The 18,750-nt window shown below is 49.5% G+C and overlaps 1 protein-coding gene across 7 annotated transcripts in view; it reads right to left on the bottom strand.

Moving 5' to 3' along the window:
• SIPA1L3 (signal induced proliferation associated 1 like 3) overlaps window positions 1-18,750 on the bottom strand; it is a 222,508-nt gene that overhangs the window by 108,688 nt on the left and 95,070 nt on the right. The gene's annotated exons all lie outside the window — the stretch shown is intronic.

The raw sequence follows: 18,750 nt of genomic DNA on the forward strand, positions 1-18,750 counted from the left end.
TGTTTGAGATTCTTTCCCTCTGCCTCTCCATCCCCCCCCACCCCCCCACCCCCGCCAGGTCTCTCTCAAACAAATAAACAAAATGGCTAAAAAAACAGGTAAGCCCCTCCTTGAAGACCTGTGTGTGTTCGTACCAAACGCAGTGCCACCCCAGTCACTGTCACTCCCCTGGCTCAAAATTCACTTTCTCTCCTGTAAGAAAGGTTTCTACTTCCCAGAACCGGCAGAGCCACTTCACCTGGCCAGCCAAACACAAACATCCTGGGCACTTCCTCCTGGCCCCAGGGGAGGCGGCCAGAGCGGGGGCTACACTCACAGCAGCAGTTCTGGGACAGCTCACCACATGGCAGCTGGGGGACAGAGGGGCAAGAACCCGCACCTGCCCGGAGGAGGCCTTACAGGGCAGAGGGGCTTGCGGGGCCATGCCAGCATGCATCCTAGCTCTGCCCCTGCAGGGATCCCACAGTGAGCTCTAGAAAGACTCTAGTCCTGACCCTTGACTACGAGGTGCAAAGCCTCTTGTCAGCCTGAGGACCAGCTGGCAGATGGCAAAAGCCTGCAGCTCTGTTTGCACAACACCCTAATCAAATATCCTGCCCAGGGGACTAAGACCAAGGCAGAAGGGCTGGAAGGGGGCACTGGGCCCTCAGGAGCCTAAAACAATGGCTCTCCAGGAGCCCAGGACACCAGGAAATCAGCCACTCATTCCTAGGACAACTTTCTTTCTTTCTTTTTTTTAATTAATTAATTATTTATTTGACAGAAAGAGACACAGCGAGAGAGGGAACACAAGCAGGGGCAGTGGGAGAGGGAGAAGCAGGCTTCCCGCGGAGCAGGGAGCCTGATGCGGGGCTCGATCCCAGGACCCTGGGATCATGACCTGAGCCGACGGCAGACGCTTAACGACTGAGCCACCCAGGCGCCCCAAGGACAACCTCCTTCTTCTTCTTCTTCTTTTTTTTAAATGTCCACAGTTGATGGAAGCTTTTTAGAGGCAATCTGGCAATAGCTTTTAAAAATGTTCTTACCCTCTGAGCCTGTAATGCTACTTCTGGGAATTGATCCCAAAGAAACAATGGGAATGAAGAAAAACATTTATGGCATTGGTTATAAAGCAAAAGAGAGAACCAAACCCAATGTCCGACAACAGGAGAATGGCTAAATAAATTACTGCATGTCTCATTGTACAACCTTAGGATGTTTATTTATATACATGTGCAGATGCAATCATAGAAAAAAGACTGAAAAAAAATGCTCAAAAATGTCATTTGGGGTTAGTTCTTGGTGCTGGGACTACCAGTGATTTTTGAAAATGTGCTCTTTCTACCTTCCTGTAGTCTCCCAAATTACCGTAAATGAATGGGTTTTCAAAATCAGGGAGACAAAGCAGGACGTTTCCATTCATGTAGCTGATTTCCAATTCACTAGACGCATATTTCCTGGGAAACAGCTATGTAAGAAAGCAGGGAACAAGGAAGACCCTTCTCTGCCCTTTGGCCGGAGAAGGGAGACAACGCATGAATTGAGTGCCTTTACCAAGTACACGTGTCAGCACAAAGCGAGCTGAGGAGAGGATAAAGGGAAGAACAGGGTGCTGCACAGTGGGGGGGGTCAAGGAAGGCTTCAAGAAAGGGGTGGTGGCAGGCGGAGGGGGACAGAGGCAGCACGTGCGAAGGCCCCAGCGTGTTTGGAGGCAGCGACCCCACCCGAATGCCCTGTAGGTAATGAACCTGCTGAGCAGCGGAGTCCCATGAGGCTGGGTAGCCATCCCTGGGGGGGGGGGCAGGAGTGGCATGGCCCCAAACAGGGACAGTGCTGGCACAGAGAAAGGGACAGACTAGAGAGGATCTGGCCATTTCCTCACATGAAGCGGAGCTCCACAGCCTTTACTCCTAAGCTGGATACCAGGTGCGTACAGGGCGCTGTGCCAGATCTGGTCACAGAGATGCGGGCTGTCACTCCTCCTCTCACCCCCACACTCCTTGGACCTGAGCGGGACGGAGATACGAATAAACGAGCCATTTCAGGTCACTATGTTTGGCCTGACCATCAGCTGCCAGGGCTAGGCTCAGCTTTAAGAAAAACAGACAACTTCCCAAACAAAAGCCAGCCCCAGCCCTCCTACAGGGTGGGACGTACCTCGCAGTCCTTCCCATCCAGGGTTTCATAGACTCACAGGTGCTGCTCAGGAGGCGTGAAGGCAAGGCACCTCACACCCGATGGGCAGATGAGGAGACGAACACAGGGCGGTGTCCCTTCTCCACAACAAGAACTCAGGCCCTCAGTGGGAGACTATGTCACGCTCCCCACCAGGGGGCTGCTCCAGGTGCCGAGGGCCTCATACTCGTGGCTGCACGGCGGAGCCTCCAGTGTTGTTCAAATCCAAGCCCACCCTCCTTCCTTGAGAGAAGTCTGAATTCGTTTGCAGCAGTAGGATGCCCATCCAAACAGCCTGCTCCTCGGGGTGCCTGGGTGGCTCAGTCATTAAGCGTCTGCCTTCAGCTCAGGTCATGATCTCAGGGTCCTGGGATCGAGCTCCACGTCGGGCTCCCTGCTCAGTGGGGAGTCTGCTTCTCCCCCTCCCTCTCCCCCTGCTTGTGTTCCCTCTCTCTCTGTCAAATAAATAAATAAAATCTTACAAAAAAAAAAAAAAAAAGCTCACTCTCCCAGGTTCCCTTGCAGCTAGGGCTAACTGTGTCCCATTCTCATCAGTGAGAGGTTAAGTGGAAGTCTGCTGGGGGTGGGCGGGAGGTCTTCTGGTAAAGCTACTGCTTTCTAGTAGAAAGGACTAAGCTCAGCCAGCACATGCCTTCCACCTTTCTCCTTCCTGGAATGTGGACACCATACCTGGAGGTGAGGTAGCCATCTTGTGATGGGAGGCTGCAAGCCACATGCTGAGGATGGCGGGGGCAAGGAGTCAGGGGAGCCCACTCTCCTAGCCAGTGGCCCTGCCCCAGTCTACCCATACTCCCTTCCCTTCCTGTGTGCCAGAGAAAAACTGTTGCCTTATTTAAGCTACTGCTTGCTGGCTTCCTGTTACGTGTAGCAGACTATAATCTTGACTGGTAGAGGTCCTACCCAGATCCTCATTTTACATATAAGGAAACTGAAGCTCTATGAGGGGAGGTCACTAGCCCAAGGTTACACAGAGCCAGGAAGAGATGAGGCTGGATGTGAGCCTGTATCCCTAACCACTTCACAGCAGCATCTTAAATCTCAGTCAAGAGTACTGGCTTTAGAGAAAGCTTGGCTTCAATTCGCTTCTCCATTTAGGAGTTGGCTTGTCCATCGCCCACACCGGAAGCATGAGCTCCACAAAATGTGGACTCTCTACTGCTCACTCCCCACCACACAGAACAGCACTGGGCTGGTGGCAGGTGCTCAACACACACACACTAAAGGGGCAATGACTGAGTGACTCTTCTGGAAAACAGGAATGCCACCCTTAACTTCACAGGAGGCTGGGAGGGCTCACTGAGGAATAAATATAAAGCACAGGGCCTGATGTCCAATTAAGTGCCCAATAATTGATTCCATTTTTACCAAAATGGAGGCTGTGGCTCTCCTCTTCCAAAGACCTTTCCCCATGACCAAATGGTTTTGCCAACTCTAGATGATCTTTTTTTTTTTTTAAACTTGGGTTCAAAGATGATTTCTCTGTGCAAACTATCCGTAACTCACAAGCCCAAAACCCCCAGGACTCCCAACTAATTCCCAACCACGCGCGGCATCCCTGCCTCCCGGCTGGGCCTCACCCTTGGGTTCTGCCAGGAGTAACTGCCCAGCACTTTGCACATTAACCCTTTCTCTTCCTGAGTGATGCCTTCCCTGACCCCCCTACCCCATCTGGTACTTCCCCCCGCCCCTGGGAAGCCCTTGGGGGCCCTCCCTGTTGGGTGCTGCGCGTACACGCATCTGCCCTCCGCAAGACCAGAGCTCCTGGGAGCAGGCACCACCCCTCCTCTCTCCTGCCTCTCTGGGGGTGCGGGCACCCAGAAGAGATGCTCACCGGCATCCGGTGAATGGGAGAATGAATGATCACACTGCCTGACATTTATATGGGTCTACAATGCGCCTGGCATTGTTCTATGCGCTTTATGCAATACTAACCCATTCGCTCCGCACGACAATCCTTTGAGAGGTACTATTACCATCTCCATTTTATACACCAGGAAACTGAAGCCCAAGGTCACACTGCTGGTAAATGGCAAAGCTGGGTTCCAATCCTGCTAACTCTAGAGTCCATGCTTCTAACCTCTTGGCTCTCCCACCTTGTTGCATGAGTAAATGCACCAATATCCATGGCATGAAGAAAAACACCTGGGGCCAGGCCTGAGTGGAAGGCGAAGCTCACTTCCTAAGCCAGAGCAAACATTCTCACTGGCCTCCCTGTAACATCCCAAACCTATTCTCCTTTGCTTACCTGCCAATATTGATGCTGAAAAAACCAGGCATTAATTTTTCTAGCTGAGAGCTGAGAAATCTGCTAGAAGGGGGGGCAGGGAGGGGCTTCCTGATAAAAGAGCAGAAACATGGTCCTGACTGGCTCCCCACTTCCTGCCTTGCGGCTATGAGAGGATGTGACAGCTGGAGCCACAGCAACCATCTTGCAACCATGAGGAGAAGCTAAAAATGATTTCAGAAGCACACACTTGGGCTTCTGACATGTAGAGCTGTTGAAGCATCCCAGAACTGCTGAGTATCTATTACTTATATTCCAGGCTGAGATACGAAGTATTCAGAAACCAGTATGGCACAGGCAACAGGCAATTATAAGGGATGGCAGCTGGTGAACAATGCCAAACGCCAGCCCTGCTTGAATCCAAATACTTGAATGTGAACGTCCTGAGGATGAGTATCGATGCCAGTTTTGTTCACTGTTGTCTCAGCACCAGCACAGTGTTCCACCCACAGCCAATGTCCGGTGAATGATCCTAACCGACTTCCCTGGAAGTCTGCAGAGGGTTGTTGACAGCACAGGACCTGAGTACCAAATACCAGCGGCCTAGCTCCCAGCTCTGAACAAGGCGGCTTCACCTCCCCCAGCTTCAGGTCCCCCCTCTGTGAATATTTACCTCACAGGGTTTGGGAGGGAACTTTGATAAGCCCTGTGTGTGCAGCGCTTAGACAGGACCTGCTGTGATGCTGGGGACGTGTGCTAGCTGCTATCCGCCCTCCGCCTCTTTCACCCTGGCCGTCTCCTTGCCCGTCAAATGGCTACCATGATCTGTCTCTCCTTTAAGGAGACAAAATCTGAAAAAGTACAGAACAAAGCAGCCTGCAAGCAAATGGCAATTCTCATCTTTGCCTTGGTGTGGTATGGCAGCTAAGAGCGTGGAGTCAGAACGCGGGCTGTCGGAGTCTGAACTGCAGTTCCACCATGTGACCTTGGCCAGTCACTCGACCTCCCTGCGCCTCAGTTACCTCACCTGTACAATGGAAATAACAGAAGCACTGCCCTCACAGGGTTGACATGAACATGAAATGAGTTAATATGTAGGGGTGTCCAGGTGGCTCAGTCAGTTGAGTGCCCCACTCTTGATGTGGGTTCAGGTCATGACCTCAGGATCATGAGATCGAGCCCCAGGTGAGGTTCCACACTCAGTGGCAGAGTCTACTTCAAATTTTTCTCTCTGCCTCTCCCTGTTCATGCTGTCTCTCTCTCTAAAAATAAACGAATAGAATCTTTAAAAAAAAAAGAGTTACTATGTAAAGCTCTAGAGCAGAGCCTAGCATAGGTGATCACCAGGAATGTTAGCTTGCATGACCTTGGGCAAGTTACTGAACTCTCTTTCTCTTCTCTAAGACTACTAGTCATACTGACCTCACAGGATTACTGTCAGAGTTAAGGAGGTTAACCTACGTGAAGTGTGAAGTACTTGAAACCGGCATGCTTTACGAGAAGGGCCCAGTTACTGTTATCAATCCTCATCATCTCTGACTGGGGCGGGGGGCTCTCTTGAGGACTGACCGCCTACCCTTTTATTTCACTCCCGCACTGTTGTTGAACTCCGTTGTCTGCATATCTGGCACGGCCCGTGGTCCCCTAGGCTCCCCCCACCTTCACAAAGCTAGCAGCTCCAGGAGCATGAAGCTCTGCTTGTAGGCACAGAGTCCTCGGGAAGGCTTTCCTCAGGTCATGGCACAACCCAGTCCTCTGACAGGAACGAAAGGGAGTGTCTTATCTGAACCTAGGGTGGGGGGAGCTTGGAAAGGCTCCCTCCAGCAAGGGAAGAAATTGTAATCATGGGCAAATGGCCTTGAGCCTCCCAAGGGAGGCCCGTCCCAGGCAGCAGCTGGCCGGCAATGCCCGAGGAGCTGCCTCAGGTTTCCCGGGAGACCGAGGGAGTCCAGGGTCCCGGATGGTGCTTATCACCAGGCAAAGCACCCCTGACCAGGCCATTTAGATGCTCTGGTTTTCTCATCTATAAAATGGGTATCAACTTCCCTGATTGATCCATTGCCTGTCCACCTCCGGCCCTGCTCTGAATCACAGGGGTCTACATTTCCCAGGATTCCTGGTTAAGTTCAGCCAATGGGGGTGCTTCTCCCTCTCACCCTCCACCCCCACTGCCCTGGGCTCCAGTAATACCACCTCCCCGTTGTGTTCTTCCAGCTCTGGGTCTAGTCTCAGGACTGCCTCCCTGTCCCTGTTTGGTTCCCCTGTTCCTCCATCACTCATTTAACCAACTTCTCTGTGTTGAATTCCCTCTGCCTAAAATACCTAGAAATACCTAGATGCTGTTTTCCTGACAGATACACCTGTCTCACTTGCCTTTTAGGGGCATCTGAGAACGAAGGGAGAAGATGCACCTGGAAAGTGGAAAGCACCACACGAATCAAGGGTTATTTTATGGAAATAGCCTCCTCTCTTCCATAGGCACAGGCGCATTGTGAGAGTGGTGTTTAAACCGCTCCTGAACAAAATGATCCGATGTTGGAGAACTGCTTCAAAATAATCCAAAGGCAGGGGGATGATGAAGCGTCCTTGGCCATGTGCCAGGAACGACAGACTCTGGTGACAAGCCTGTACCTGAGGGCTCTGTATGCTCTTCTTTCTACCTCTGGAAATGTTTGAAATTTTTCCATTATTAAAACAAAAACCAAGAGGCAAGAAAAAACTGGTCCTTGTCCTGTGGGTGGGGGTACTAACTGGCAGAACCTTCTTTGAAGGCAATTTGTCAGTTATTAAATTAAAACCATGCACATCCGTGGACCCAGTGACTCCAACATCAAGAGAAGTACACACACGAATATAACACCGCACTTTACACGCATGTTATATATCAGAAGCTCATTACGCGCACTGAGCTAGATACAATTACCGTCCCCATTTTACAGAGGAGGTAAGTGAGGCACAGGATTTCAAAGTCACATGTTGAAGTCCCAACCCCAGTGCCTTGGAATGTGACTGAGTTTGGCGATTAAGGCCTTTAATGAGGTAAATTAAAAGGAGACCATTAGGGTGTGTTCTAATCGGATCTGACTGGTGTCCTGATAAGGAGAGCTTAGGACACAGAGAGACAGTGGGCCCCATGTGCCCACAGAGGAACAAGTGCAGTTGGGCAGATGCCTACAAGCCAGGGAGGGAGGCCTCAGAGGAAACCAACCCTGCTAGCACCTTGGTCTTAGACCGGAAATCTTAGAACTGGAGAAAATGAATTTCTGTTACTTAAACCAGCCAGGCTGTGTTAACGCTTTGTTATGAAGGCGACAGTGAGCTAATGCACTAGGTCACACAGCCAGTCAGTGCCGGAACCAAGACACAAGCCCAGGTCACTTGGCTCCAGGGTCCACACCCTTAATATGACCCTTAAGATGGCCGTGACACTGCAAACTGTTTACAATGATTGTTATCTCCAAGAAGTGAGATTGGAGGGGTGTGCAGGGAAAGGAGGAGCAAGATTCTCAATGTTTACCTTACATACTTTTATAATGTTGACGTTTTTAAAAATTCACATAGCGCATTTAAAAAAATTAAAAATAAAACCACATACGTGCAAATGAGTATATGCCACCCACCCAAATGTGGGAGAGAGGAGTATATCCAGGCCCAATTTGTCTTTTTACAAGTTTCACTATAGTCTCTCTCATGCTTCCTAAAAAGCCGGCAGAGAGAAGCCAGAAATGCCTCCACAGGCGGACAATTTGCAGTGAATTAAAAGAAAAGAGAGGGTAAAATATTCGAAATGTTCAGACACTTTACAACCCTCAATGATGATGATAGTGATAGTAACTGCTGATATTTTCATATCACACATATGCTAGATAGTTTCCACAATGCTTCCTATGTATTATCTCATTAAATCCTCAAACTATCTTAGGATATAGATACCACTGTCGTTTCCATTTTCTATTTAAGGAAACTCAGGCTCAGAGAGGTTGAGCAACTTGCCAGGTTAAATGGCAGGGCCAGGACGTGAACCTAGGCCAGCCAGCTCCAGAGCGTGGCCCTGATGACCGTGCCCTTCCCGCGTCATTTCATCTCTCGATGGGCCACTCATGCTGAGGGAGGCCTGAGTCCGGGTAACAGGTGCAGGAGGAGGCAGGAAGTAGCCCTCAGCCAGACTAGCAATCTGAGACCCCAACTTCACTGGCTTGGCACAAATTAGGAAGCAGAATAAAAGCAAATGGTGACAAGTCAACGGGGAAAGCTGGACTCTGCTGCACCCTGGGGGGCACGTGGGCCAGAGCTGCCTCGTGAAGAACACCCCAGCTATTCCTGGGAGAAGACAGAGAGCTGTCTTCTGCCTTAACATGACCCCTGGATGTAAACCCCAGGGTCTCAGAAGGACATAGATATGCGGATGTTCAGAGTGCCGTCTGTGGTGGTATGGAGCTGGGGGTGACCCGGGTGCCACACCGGGGACTGGAGACGTGAGGAGTGACAGGTATACATCACGTTCAGCTGTCCAGCAGGCAGACACAACACACTGGAACTCACAGAGTGACCTGGTCCATCTCAAAACTTGCTGTTTGGGGAAAACCAGAAGAAACAGACTGAGATACGGAGCCCTAAACCACTTCTGGAAGCTCTTATTCAAATTTCAGTGTGTATTTTGCAGGGGTACGTACATAGCTCTAGACACACCACACATACCTCAGAGTAGGGGGAGGAAGGGAAGGACAGAGAATGAAGGAAAAAGTAAGAAAAACCTACCCACTGAGAAAGGAGGCAACACACACTGTTGATGCCAACAGACACGTGGTCTGTGGGAGACCAACTCTACTTGTCTAGGTGGACGAACTGGCAGAAGGCAGAAACCGGACACAAATCACTCTACTCCTTCAAAAGAAAACCAGATTTCTGTGTTCTCAAATGCCACCATCTGCTGGGCCTGACACAGCTTTTTAACTTAGTGAGCCTGGATCAGGGACTGAGTTTGGAGGCCCTTTCCAGCTGTGGCAGGCATCTGGCTGTCTGCTCTGTACCCATTCCTTTTTCTCCTGGATAAGGGACCCCAACTGGTCATAGGCAATCAAGGTGTGGCATTCCTCAGGTGACCTGATTGGTCTGGCGTGGGGGGGGGGGGAGGGCATGACCTAAGGGGGGCCCCTCAAAAAACTAAAGGAAGATTTTTTAACCCCCGGGGGGGGGGGTTTCCCCCCCCCCCCCCCGCTCTCTCCTAATGTCGTGGACAAGTAAGCAAGTGGCCCCGATTGTCACTGGCAGCCATCCTGGGACAAAAAGGCATACATCTATCTATATTTGTATCTCTCCATACTAGGATGAAGCTAACCCTGAGAACCTGAGTCCCTGATGATAGACATTTGAGCTGCTGATCCTACCCCACCTGACGGCCACCGCCTGATGGACATCTAAGACACGTTAAATTTCTTTGCCATTTGGCCAAATGATGTCAAGGTTTTGTTATTTGGGACTAAGAGCATCCTAACAGGAACCCACAAACTAGGCAGCCATTTTCTGACCGTTAAGAAGGAAACCTCTCTGCAAGAGGGAAAGGGGGGCTTCAGAAACACCCTGACATAAGGAGATTATTTACAGGTCTCAAATTGCACGTCCCCTGCCCGCCCAGAGTGCCCCACACGTGACGCCGCAGAAACAGCCAGTTGCGGTGTCCTTTGTGCGCAAGGGCTCAGGAACCTCCCACCGCGGGTTACTTTGCTGCCCTCATCCATCACAAGAGCCGAGCTGCAGTAAGCATCCTATGTTCTATTTCTCCTGATAACAGCAGGGGGTTAATCCCCAGCTGGTTGGAGATGCGGATGAGAGCAGACAAGAAAGCCCAGCCCGGGCTCTCCTGCAGTGGCTCTGTTCCTGAATCAAAGGTCGGACTTCTGGATCTGGGCTCCCCCAAGATCTGACGACAGCGGGGCTCTCTGAACTAGCACGTGGTCCGAGGCCCTCAGCGAGGAGACCCCACCGGCTGCAGTGTATCATCATCGGTCCATCAGGATCAAGGGAAAGGCCCAGGCAAAACGACTGGGAACTCAGAGGAACCTGAGCTCTGCAGTCAGCCTATGCTGGGCGCCCATCACTGCTCTGCCACGAGGCAGCCCTGTGACCATGGACCAGAGATTTCACCAGCATTGCCTCATCTATAAAATACCAACAGAAGTACCCATCTCACAGACCTGTCGTGCCGATCAAATAGACTGACACTTGGAAAGTGCTTAGCATGGAGCCTGGCACAGAGTAAAGGCTCAATAAATATGAACTGTTTTATTATCGTTATGATTTGATGGAAGATGCTGAATTACTGACGTATAAGCACATACGTGTACCTGTTCTGAATGCACAGGTAATGAATTTTGACACCTGTCTACACCTGTGTAATCCACACCCCAAACAGGACATGGGGGCTGGCCAATGATGCATATTAACGGAGTAAAATGTGTTCTGAGGACTCGTGGTGGCGTACGGGTGATTATCAAGCCATTTTTTCCACATGAACGATGAGGCTGGAGCCAGGACACCTTCCTTGCACACAAACCCCCTTTCCAGACTTGTGTGGCCAAACATGGGAGAAGGACCGCCAAGCTAGGATCCGGGAGTTGCCCCAGCTCCTCTCCCCGGGGCGGTGGGCTGCCACACCCCTAAAAGGCTCACCAGCAGGTTCACTTGTCTCCACACTCAGGTTCCCTTGCGGTAGCTCGCTCTTACCAGATTCTTACACCCCAGTCTCCCCGGCGGCAGCCAGGTTCATTCAGAAATGCCAACATGGCCAGGTCCCTCCCCTACCTGAACCCCTTCCGAGGCTGACCTTGGGAGAAATGGATAACCTCTCCACTCTTCTCTGACCAGAGCCACCCTCCACTCCCCCTTCCTCTGATTGGCAACTTGTTTGAAACAGAAATTTTTATAGAGGAAGCTGTAGACTCACGTATACTTGTAAGACACCGTGAGATGCCATATACAGGCATACCTCGCAGAGACTCTGGGTTCAGGTCCAGGCCCATAATATAGTGATTATTTTAAGAAAGTGAGTCAAATGAATTTCCCAGTGCATATATAAAAGTCATGTTTAGACTGTACTGTACTCTTTTAAGTGTGCAAGAGCATTATGTCTGAAAAACCCCCAAAGCGCCTATCTTAATTTATAAAATACTTTATTGCTAAAAAATACTGGCCATCATGTCTGAGCTTTCAGTGAGTCGTAATCTTTTTGCTGGTGGAGGGTCTCGCCTCGATGTCAGTGGCTGCAGACTGATCGAGGCGGTGGTTGCTGAAGGCTCAGGGGGCTGTGGTAATTTTTAAAAAAGACAACAATGAAGTTTCCCACATTGATTGACTCTTCCTTTCACGAATGATTACCGTTAGCATGTGATGCTGTTTCATGGCATTTTATCCCCAGGAGAAGTGCTTTAAAAAAAAGTCAATCCTCTCAAAGCCTGCTGCTGCCTCATCAACTAAGTCTATGTCATATTCTAAATCCTCTTGTCATTTCAACAGTCGTCACAGCATCTTCACCTGGAGTAGACTCCATCTCGAGAAACCGCTTCCTTTCCTCATCCATGAGAAGCAGCTCCTCATCCATTAAAGCTTGATCATGAGATGGTAGCAACTCAGTCCCATGCTCAGGCTCCACTTCTAATTCGAGTTCTCTTGCTGTGTCCACCACATCTGCAGTGAGTTCCGCCACTGCAGTCCTGAACCTCTCAAAAACCAAGAGTCGGACGCTCATCCGACTGAGCCACCCAGGAGCCCCAACAAGATATATTTCTTAAATAATAAGACTTGAAAGTCACAATCACTCCTTGATCCATGGGCTGCAGAATGTATGTTGTGTCAGCAGGCATAAAAACATGAATCTCACTGTCCATCTCCATCAGAGCTCTTGGGTGACGAGGTGTATTGTCTGTGAGCAGTAATATTATTTTGAAAGGAATCTTTTCTTTCTGAGCAGTAGGTCTCAGCGGTGGGCTTAAAATATTCTGCAGACCATGTTGTAAACAGATGTGCTGTCATCCAGGCTTTGTTATTCCATTTATGTAGCATAATTCTTCAGGGCCTTGGGATCTTCAGAATGGTCCATGAGCACTGGCTTTAACCTAAAGTCACCAGTTGCCCCTACCAAGAGAGTCAGCCTGTCCTTCGAAGCTTGAAGGCCAGGCATTGACTTCTCCTCTCTAGCTATGAAAGTTCTAGATGGCGTCTGTATAATGGTTACTGTATGTAGCCATTTGGGATTGGCTTTTTTACACGGGTTCATCTACACTGATGCATGTTATCAATAGTTTGTTCCCTTTGGCTGCCGAGTAGGATATCATGGTATGGATGTACCAGAGTTGATTTAACCGTTCATCAGCTGAAGGACACCTAGGCTGTCTCCAGTTTCCAGCTGCCGTGAACAACTGTGTGCAGGTTTTTGTGTGAACATTAGTCCATTTCTCTGGGATAGATAGATGCCCAAGAATGCAATGGCTGGGTCACAGAACAGCTGCATATTTTTTTTTGAAGATTTTCTTTATTTATTTGACAGAGAGAGAGGAAGAGAGAGAAGAGCAGGGGGAGCAGCAGAGGGAGAGGGAGAAGCAGACACCCCACTGAGCAGGGAGCCAGATGTGGGGCTCGATCCCAGGACCCCGGGATCATGACCTGAGCCGAAGGCAGACACTTAACCAACTGAGCCCCCCAGGTGCCCCCCATATTTAATTTTTAATAAATTGTCAATCTGCCCTGCATTGGGCTCCCTGCACAATGGGGATTCTGCTTCTCCCTCTCCCTCTGCTGATGCACTCTCGCTCTCTTTCTCTCTCACTCTCTCTCCCTCTCAAAAAAAAAAAAAAATCACCAATCTGTGTTGGCAAGTGGCTGTACCACTTGATATTCCCACCAGCAGAGTACGAGAGATCCAGTTTCTCGACATCCTTTTCACTGGCAACTTTGGTTCATTCATTCAACCCAGACTGACTGAGCAGCTCCCATGTGCCAGGTACTATCCTAGATACTATTCTGGGTTTACAGTAACGAACAAGACGCGTACTTTGTATCACGTAATCCGTATCACCATAGGATCGTACATGCTAAACGGTGTAGGCAGGCAACACACAAGTCAACAAGTTGATTATGGTAAGTGCTGCAGAGAAAATCAACAGTGATGCAATAAGGAGAGTGTGTGCAGGTGTCAGCAGGGCGGGTGGGCAGTCACCCAGATGGCCTGGGTTTGAGTCCTGCTCTGCCACTTCCTAGCTATATGGGTCAGTTAAGTGAGCTGCTTATCTGTGCCTCAGTTTCCTCATCTATAAAACCGGTAGTATCTACCTCCTAGGGCTGTTGGGAGGATTAAAGGAGTCAACAATACCCAGAACACACTTCAGAGCAAGGACCAGGCCTGGACGGGGAGCCCATCTGTTTCAGAGTCTCTGTAAGAGTCTCTCAGCTACGTGGGTGGCACAGCTAAGGAGCCACAGTTGCAAGACTTGTGGATTTCCTAAGATGCAAGGCACCCAAGTGCTCTGGAGGGAGGTTGCCCTCCCCCTGGGGTCAGAACTCTCCTCTGGGAACAGGCAGCCACGGGCACAGCAGAGCAAGGGACAGCAAAGGCCTCCACTTATTGAGCCACCGGCAGAGGCCCCTCCACCAGAGTGGCTGCTCAGGGTACCTGGGTCTCTCCGCACCTCAGGAATCTGACACCATTCCCAGGCTGGAGGGGGTGCTGGCAGACTCACCTGGGCCCGCACTGCAGGGTGAGAGGCACTGGCAGAGGGCCTCCCCAAGCAACTGGCCCACAAAAAGAGCTATTTCCTGTGCCGGGCCCGAGGAGACAAAGGTAATTTGGAAACTCCCCTCTCTGTCCTCTCCCGCCTCTCTCCAGGGCCTGGCCCAGAAGAGGGAACCGAGAGAACATACTGGTTGGCATCTTATAAAAGAAAACAGGGAACCGGGGAGGGAGGGTACTGTTGGCAGCTCCGCGTCTGGGGGGAGACAAGGTAATCTTTGTGGGGAGCGCCCTTGGGCCCTTCTCGAAGAGGAAGCGAGGCCCAGAGACTTTCCGAGGCAGAGGCAGGGCTGCTGGGACCTGGGCTGCAGGCCTCCCCATGGCCTGGCCTGGGCTGGCAAGCCGCTGCTTTCCCTGGGAGCCGTGAGTCTGGAACCAGGGAACCTTCTCCTTAGATAAAGCTCCTTTCACCCCTGCACACTGAGTGGCCGGAGGACAGCGCACTTCAAGGTGCTGCGTGTCGGGGGAGGGCTGGAGCTGCTGCCAGTGACCCTGGCTTGCAGCAGGTGGAACAAACTGTCCTAGGGGAGGGAATCAGGACACTGAGCCTTCAGAGTACACACAGGAGTTAAAAAACCAAACCAAACCAAACCAAACAGTGTCACTGCTCTCCTTAAAACCCTTCTGTGGTTCCCAGGGGCCGCGGGAAGAAAGTCCAAATCTCTTATCACCAGGCCTAGTATGACAGGCCTGCTGACCCGGTCCCCGCACCCCTGATCAGGGTCCGTACCAGGTTCCTCCAACATGCAATAGTTTGGGGGCACCCGATGCCCAAGTGCCATTTCCCATCATTCCTTCCCCCTAACACCCGAGGCGGGGAGGAGGGAAGATGCTCACTGGGGACAGAAGCTCAGACCCATAAGACACACTTTTGTGACACTCTGGAATGACAGCCTCTGATTCCAAGGTCCCCTTCAAGTTCGAGTCCGTCCCCAATCAGAGAAGACATTAATTTCACACATTTTTACTGTGCAACTACGGTGTGTTGGATGAGGTGGCCTGAGCACTAGAGACAGAGCGACAAACAGGACACACGGGGCCACACGTTCACACAGCTCATTTCTGCTGGGGAGGTGGACGCCAAGGCCCAGCCTCGGAGCAAGATCAGTCAGTGGTTGCCCGGGGTGGGGGGCGCAGGGGGGAGAGCAGGAGGAACAAACAAGTGGAGCATGAAACTATTCTGTACTGTACTGTGATGGTGGATCCACGAAAACCCACAGAACAGAGAATGCAAAGAGTGAACCCTAATGCAAATGAGGCACTTTAGCTAATGATAATGAACATCAGTTCATCAGTTGTGACAAATGTACCACGCTAACAGGAGATGTAAAGACCAGGGGAAATTGTGCGGTGGGGACAAGTCTCTGTGATCAATTTCCTATAAACCTGAACACTGCTTTTCAAAAACAAAAACCCCCAAAAGACCCCCAAAGCCCTCTCCTGAACCCGCTCCCATCAGCCACTTGTCCATCACGCTGTCTGCCCTCCCTTGGCCTCAGGGGCTCTGTGCTCCCTGGGTCTCCCCTTCCCCTGGCCCCCCATTCCCACCTGTTCTGTGGATTATCATGACTCTGGACAGCTTTTCTCTTCTCTATCAACACCCCTCCCTTGGTGATCTCGTCTAGTCTCCTGGCCTTAAATACTGTCTCTTTGCTGAGGACTCCTATATTTCCTTCTGCAGCCCAGACCTCTCCCCTCAACTCCAGACTTGAACATCCAGCTGCCTCCTAGCTGGCTCACACAGCTCCCTAAAAGGCATCTTATGTTTAACAGACCCAAAGGTGTATTCTCGATTCTTCATACCACCTTCACCTTCTCCTTGCAAACCTCCACTCAGGTGGTCCTCGACCCAACACCTTCCCTATTCACCTGGTATTGAGGCCAAAAACTTAGTGCCATCCTTCCCAGGTACCCCCCCACCCCACCCCGCCCACCCAGTCCATTTGGCCCCACCTTGAAAATATTACGATCTGCTTACTTCCCCGCACAGTGTCTCTTGCCTGGACCATGGACTTGGCAGGAGCTTCCGCCCTAGTTTCCTGGCTCCCACCCCTGTTCCCACACACAGCCAGAGGGACTCTGTTAACATGACTCAGATCACGTCTGTCTTGTGCTCAGAACCTTCTTCCCACTATACATTTAGGAGAAAGCCTCAGTCCCTACAAGGCTTCCCATGGAATTCTCTGACCTCATCTCCTCCCATGTTGTCTTTTGTTTTAGCCATTGAGATGGGTGTGTAATGGTATCGCCCCGCGGTTATCATTTGCATTTCCATGATGATGATTAAGAAAGGTGAGGTATGCACTTTAAATAATAACAATAAATCAGTACCCATCAACATAGCATTTATTATGTGCCAGGCACCATGCTAAGTGCTTTTAGACTGCGTGATCCCTTTCCAAACCTCTTGGGCCAGATGTAGTTTGGAATTCTGGATAATTTGGATTTTAAACGGGCAAAAGAGCTTGTACCCTGGCAGGGTCTGGGGAAGTATCCATCACATGGATATTTCTACAGCAATGATAATCGGTCAGTTTGGATCATGTTCCAATCTGGGATGGTGGATCTGTATGAAATCCCTAACTCTCCACAACCATCTTAGGAGGTAGTAGTATTACCACCTCTAGTTTACAGATGGGGAAGTCGAGGCACAGGGAGGTTAAGTGCTTTGGCCATAGTCCCGCAGGTAGAACTGGAAGGCTGGAGTCCCAACGCAGGCCATTTTTACTACCGTCTTCCACCCCAGTTCTTAGGGTTGCTGACAGGAAATGAATCAATGCTTGTATGAGTGAATGAAGAAATGAATGAATGGAATCAAAAGTTGGGGAAGTCGGAGAACCCCGGCTCTCCAGCTAAATTGCTCATGGCAGGAAAGTCAAAGGCACTGAGCCAATTCTGTGTGTTGAACCTAATCAATGTACTTTGAATCCAAGATCTGCCCAGATAGAAAGCAAGATCCCCCCTCCCCCAATAGATCCTCAGGAATAAGAATTGTCTTTTAAGAGTTTTTTTATTACCTTATTTCGAACACAGCACTACTTAGCAGAGACACATTAGCTCCTAAAGGCTTAAATGATACTGGTTTCCATAACAATAAATAGGAGGCCTATGTTATAACAGACTTAGAAAATATTTCCCAAGGGCTGTAAGTCACTTAAACAGGCCTTTTAAAGATTCTTTTACAAAGGAACAGGGACAAATAATTGTTAAGCAACATTTTTTTAAAATTTTTAATTTTTTAAAGATTTTATTTATTTATGTGTCAGAGAGAGAGAGAGAGCACAAGCAGGGAGAGCGGCAGGCAGAGGGAGAAGCAGGCTCCCCCTGAGCAGGGAGCCCGACGTGGGACTCGATCCCAGGACCCTGGGATCATGACCTGAGCTGAAGGCAGCTGCTTAACCGACTGAGCCGCCCAGGCGTCCGCAACATTCATTTATTTTAAACAAACTACTTGATGTAAAGTCTTACGAGGCAGTAAACTAGAATTTGGGAAACTGAAAGAAGTGTGTGTGAGGTAATACTGAAACCTGTCTTGAAGCAGGGTGCCACTGGGGGAGATGAAATTTCATTTTCCTCAACTTTTTATTCATATTGGAATGATTAGTCTGATTGACTCAAAAACAAGTGCTTATGTAACCACTCTTATGTGTTCATAGTCATTCGTTTATCCATTTTCAGTAACTGTCCTTAAAAAAAAAAATCAGGTTTTTTTCCCCTAGAGATTTTATTTTTTTAAGCAATCTCTACATCCAACATGGAACTTGAACCCACAACCTGAGATCAAAAGTCGCACGCTCTATGGACTCAGCCAGCCGGGCACCCCTAGGGTTTTGTTTGTTGTTTTAATTTTTTAAATGTAACAAAGTAAGTTAGTGTGGTTGGCTGTATTTTAGAAATCACCAATACACAATTAAAAGGGGAATTAAAAAAAACCCAAATGTCTGATATGTGACTGGGTTCCTGAGGCTTGGGATATCGTTTCCCGCGAAAACATAATACATAAGTTCAAGAAGTGCCGTATCACGCTTTCAGATGGACATGGAAATGATGGACTTTGGAAATATGTATAAATGGCCCGAAAAATGACTCTCGTGAAAAGGATGCCTGTGAAGAGTAGAACATTGTTTTTTGAAATGTGAGAAGATGTAAGCAATATTTACATTTCACCATTTTTTATATCATAATGATTCTAAATGTGTCACGAAATAAACTTAAACATAAATAGACACCTGATTATGTCATCTATAGTCCCTATACAGTTCAAGTAGGCCCCAAAACTTTTTTAAAAATCTCTTTGAAAAGGTGGGGAAACACCTTGTTCTAGGACACACACTGGGAAGGAACACATTAGCAAATGTGATCGTCCTGGAGGATTCTGGGTCCTTTGATTTCTTCTTTTTTTTTTTTAAACAACACGCCAAGTATTTAATGATCAGAGATGCAAACAATACAGCTTTTTAAATGTGAAGCTCACCCAAGAACACGATATAAAGTAGTAGTCCTCACCCTTGGCCACACCCTGGAAACATCTGGGGAGCTTTAAAAGAAAAAACATCCCACGCCTGGT

Source organism: Callorhinus ursinus, unplaced genomic scaffold, assembly GCF_003265705.2.
Source record: "Callorhinus ursinus isolate GAN/ISIS: 27379988/994484 unplaced genomic scaffold, GSC_fseal_2.0 scaffold61, whole genome shotgun sequence".
NCBI lineage: Eukaryota > Metazoa > Chordata > Mammalia > Carnivora > Otariidae > Callorhinus > Callorhinus ursinus.